Source organism: Petaurus breviceps, unplaced genomic scaffold (genome assembly GCF_028583685.1).
Source record: "Petaurus breviceps papuanus isolate PSGF00001 unplaced genomic scaffold, PetGlider_PUasm1.0 171, whole genome shotgun sequence".
In the NCBI taxonomy this organism is placed as follows: Eukaryota; Metazoa; Chordata; class Mammalia; order Diprotodontia; family Petauridae; genus Petaurus; species Petaurus breviceps.
The window spans coordinates 10,627,197-10,632,028 of record NW_027185754.1 but is presented as its reverse complement, the minus strand read 5'-3'; the positions used below and the strand labels follow the sequence as shown (position 1 = coordinate 10,632,028).

The 4,832-nt window shown below is 41.2% G+C and overlaps 1 long non-coding RNA gene across 1 annotated transcript in view; it reads left to right on the top strand.

Annotated features, from left to right (window-relative positions):
• LOC138157273 (uncharacterized) overlaps positions 1–3,689 on the top strand; it is a 71,507-nt gene extending 67,818 nt beyond the window's left edge. Inside the window, exon 3 of the long non-coding RNA XR_011167348.1 lies at positions 3,347–3,689. This is a non-coding gene — a long non-coding RNA (uncharacterized lncRNA). The remainder of the gene's footprint in view (positions 1–3,346) is intronic.
• Positions 3,690–4,832: the final 1,143 nt, after the last annotated feature.

Here is a 4,832-nt window from a genome sequence, read left to right as displayed (position 1 = left end):
TCAGCTGGTTTGCCTGAGGATTCTTCTGTGTCACAGCACTCAGAAGACCAAACTGGAGGGACTCATGTGGTCCAGAAGCAAGCTACTGTTCATGTAGCTAAAAGGAAGCAAAAAACTAGCAGAACGAATGTGCATGCAGCTTTTGTACAGGCTGGGCAGAATTGCCCTGACAGCTTCCAGAAGAATGTGTGTGAGGAGAATGGAGCAAGGTTAGATGAGGAGCCTTCTAATGTAGAAGCTCTCCCCATACGAAGAAGAAGACAGGAGAACCACCGAGGCAAAACAGAGTCCAGGGAGATAATTGAGGATTTCACTCAACAGGAGATCACTGATATATTGAGTAGATTCACCCAAAGAATGGGGGAGTCTTTAGTGTCTTGGATAGTAAGAATCACTGATGATGGCGCCGGAGGAATAACACTGGACAGTGAAGACTGCTTAAAATTCATAAGTATCAGTCAGAATCCTTTTGTACACCAGGCTTTTAGGGATCACCATATGCAAGGAGGAAATAACAAAACTAATCTTCTAGCTTTAGCTGCAGAAGGATGCAAAAAGCAATATCTGACTGAATCTATGTGGCCTAGGGGAGACAGACCCTGGTACTCACTTAGAGACTGTATGAGAAAGCTAAAGGAGGAGGTAATGAAAACTGCTATCCTGATTGGAGATGCAAATGCATATTATGATACCCCCCTAGGAGTTCCTCATAGAAATATCATAGTGAAGACGGCTCCTCCTGCATATAAGCACCTAATTCTGACTCTTTTAATTGGAGAAATAGGGCACCCTCTTTCAGAGGTGCTGGATAAGATTTCACAATTAAGCGATTTAGGGGAATGGGAAAAAGACAAATTGCCTCGAGAGAGAAGAGTAAACAGCCAGAGGATTCAGAGACAAAATAGACCCACAAGAAGGGAACTGTTTACTGCTCTATTAAGAGCTGGGGTGGACTTTAGAAGAATAGATGGTATTCCAACTAAAGAGCTGCATAAGCTGTACCAAGAAAAGGTACTTAGCATTAGAATGAACAGGGAAGCAGGAACCACCCCCGCAGGTATTTCTGAATCTGAATCATTGTATCCAAGTTTGCCCCACCTTCAGGGGGAATAGGAGATAGGCCAAGCCCCAGCCCAGGTAAAAGAAATATGCAGAAGAGATTGCAGACCCCATATTGGTTTAACAATATATTGGAAGAATGGATCAACTACTGTGACTAGGGCACTGATTGATACTGGGGCTGAGGCCACACTTATCTATGGAAACCCTGATAAGTTTAAACATGTAACTCCTATTACCATCACAGGTCTAGGAGGCACTGAAATATCAGCCAGACAGGTTAAAATAACAATGAAAATTGGGCAGTTACCTAAGAAGGAATATACTGTGGTTGTTGTACCCATTCCTGAATACATCATTGGAATAGATGTATTGAGAGGCATGACTCTGAATTTACCTGAAGGAAGATACCAATTTGCTGTGAGGAAGATAGGAATTAATACAGTTTTAGTAGGAAAACTAAAAATGGACCCAATCACTTTACCTGAACCTTCTGAAGTAATTACTTTAAAACAGTATTGTGTGCCAGGTGGGCAAGATGAAATTACCACTACTATAAAGGAATATGTTGAAGCAGGAGTGTTAGTCCCTACAACCACAAGATGGAATAATCCTGTCTGGCCAGTAAGAAAATCAGATGGGACATGGAGAATGACTGTGGATTATAAACAGTTGAATAAGATGACTCCTTCTTTGTATGCTGCTGTTCCAGATACCATCACCTTAGTAGAAAGGATCCAGAAATATGATGGGACTTGGTATGCAGTTATTGACTTGGCAAATGCCTTCTTCACCATCCCAATAGACCCTAAACAATGTCACTTGTAAAAACTGACCCTCCTTCCTAAATAACTGTCACAGGAACTGAAGGATTTGGTTCTACTGATAGAATAAAATCAGGAGCTAAAGTATGGGTAAAATGGAAGCCAGATGATATTCCAAAGGCTGCAGAGATTATAGCATATGGGAAGGATAACACTGTAACTATTGTTTATTCTGGAGAAGATGATTACAAAATTGTACCCTTAAGTCATTTATTCTACCGTGAGTGAGGCTACAATAGTCTGGTTATTGTCTCTTTGCTTCTTCTTGATTTTTTGTTTGTTCACCTTGTTTGTTAGATTTGTTTCCACAGGCTTGGTACCCTCCATCTGTAGATGCCTGATAGCTTAAGCTGGATGTCACCCCCTGTCTGAAACTGTGATGTGTCACCCTTGGACCTGGCATCAAGCATATTAATAACTGACCTCTCAAATGGGACCCCTTAGGACAGGGACAGCTCTACATCCGATTTCAGCAGCAAGTAGCCATAGAAGAAGAGATCTTCACCCCTTACCACAAGATTTTGGGGCCCCATTTGTTCGGGGTGGGGGGAATGATGGGGAGCTTGTGCTCAAGCCCCACCCTAAAATATGGTTTTCTGTGTTTATTGTGTGCTATTCTTGTTATATTGTTGTGAAATTTTGTTGACACCAGTTATTCCTACTGTATTTTTGCCAAGTAAGGGACATGAAAGATCTTGGGGCCGAATGTAAGGGTTATGGGATTTAAAGATCTTCCATGCCCCATTGGACGTGCTGACGTAGCAGGAAGGGGCGGAGCAAGAGAAAGCGAAAGCCAGAGAAAGCGAAAGCCAGAGAAAGCGAAAGCCAAGCTAGCGTTCCTGCGGTGGCTGGCGGTGGTGGCAACGGCGGCGGCAGCAGCAGAGGCAGCGGCAGCGTGAAGCCCTTTTTGAGTTAGGACTGCTAAGGACTTTCTGCTAAGGACTCCTGCTGAGGACTGCCAGGGGCCGGAGCTGCTGGGAGCGCGCTTCCAGGACGCTGGGTGGTTGCTGTGCGTGGGGAGAGAAGGACCTTTGCCTGAGGTAGCCTGTTCTGTTTTAAAGGCTTGAAAATGTGGGTGCTTTCTACTTTATCTACCTGTGCCAATGTCATAACTACTCTGATGGCTTTCACTTTCTGGTTTTGGGATTCAGTCTTTTGGTATCTTAATAAATTTTCTAGTTTATTTCCCCATGTGGCAAGCATGATGTATTTTGTGATGGATAATTATATCAGCATATTTGTAATCTCTATAGGCATTGTGAATATGGCATTGCTGATACAGGCAGTGAGAACATTTTCTCCTGTAGACCTAAGAGTCATGCTTATATAGCTGTTCTTTGGGGAGCTTTAATCTGCAAAGTAGAGTTTTCAACCCACTGTTTTTATCTAGACCTGACAGATATACATCCTATCCTCTGAGACTACAACAATCTTTTCTTTCTCTCCATTCCCTCTCATTCAAGGATCATCATCCATGTGACACTTGTCTCTTCAGAGGAAAGAGTTTATGAAGGCCTAAAGCTAAGAAACCAAGGGGAAATCACAGAACCTTGAAGACCTGAAGAATAAAATGGAGATGATAACTCAAAGCTACCAAATGGGAAAGAAGATTAAAAACAAGGCAAATTCATCCTGCCATACATTATCTGGGATAGATATCACCTTTTAGGTGATAGGAAAAAGTCCCCACTTCCCCTGGTACCTGTTCCTGATCAAAATCCATAGTTTATTAGGAAAGAAGCACATTGACATTTCCAGTTTGCTGATGCTACATAATCAACTAATTAAAGCATAGCACATTGGACATGAGACCAGTGGAAGTAGTGTTCTTTGTTTATTCTTATGAAAAGCTCTTTATAGGGGTGGCTAGGTGGTACAGTGAATAGAGCACTGGCCCTGGAGTTAAGAGGACCTGAGTTCAAATCTGTCCTCAGACACTTAACATTTACTAGCCATGTGACCTTGGGCAAGTCATTTAACCCCAATTGCTCTGCCTTCCCCCCTCCAAAAAGCAAAAAAAAAAACCAAACCCAACTGTTTTTTTTTTTTTTTTGCTTTTGTTTTTGTTTGCTTTTTGGAGGGGAGAAGGCAGGGCAATAAAGGTAAGTGACTTGCCCAAGGTCACATGGCTAATTAAGTGTTAAATGTCTGAGGTCAGATTTGAACTCAGGTCCTCCTGACTCCAGAGTCAGTGCTCTCTATTCAGTGCACCACCTAGCCACCCCAAAACCCCAGCCGTTTATGGAAAAAATATTGGTAAACTCGATTTTTTAAAAGGCATTTAAGAATTTGTCAAATCAGTAATCTATTTTCTCTCTCTTAAGTCTTCTCTTTTTATTTTGTGGGTGAATATAATTTTGGAAAAATGTAGAGCTCTTGTCCCAGATCCTGGAAGTCCATTCATAAATAATAGGAAGTTGCTCCTAGCTTCTGAGTTTTAAGAAATAGTTCATTCAGAATCCAGTCTTAAAGCCCCTCCTTTATCTCCATTATTACTGTTGTTTCTATTGACTCTAAATGGTTTATTTCCCTGAGCTGCTACTGATCCACATTATAAGCTCACAAAAGAGGCAATTTTAAAAAAATTTTTGCAATGAAAATAACTTGTCCCTTTCCAGCCTCTTAAGTAGGCTTTTGGTAGAGGGTCTAAGAAACTGCCTTGCAGAATTGTAATAAATTAGCTCTTTCTGAATTCATACAGGTAGCTAATTGACTACTTTTGGATTCAAATCCTGTTCTTCTGGCTCCAAATCCTGTACTTTTCCCTGTCACTTACTCTCTCCTCTTTGGATTATAAGATAGAACATTGAACATTCCCCTAAAATGATAGAAAAAAAATCCAAAATATAGAAAACATAGTTCTTATCTTTATGGAATGAATTTTTTAATCAGCACTTTATTAAGTATTTACTCTCTTAAAACTCCTGCACTAAGTGCTGGGGATACAAT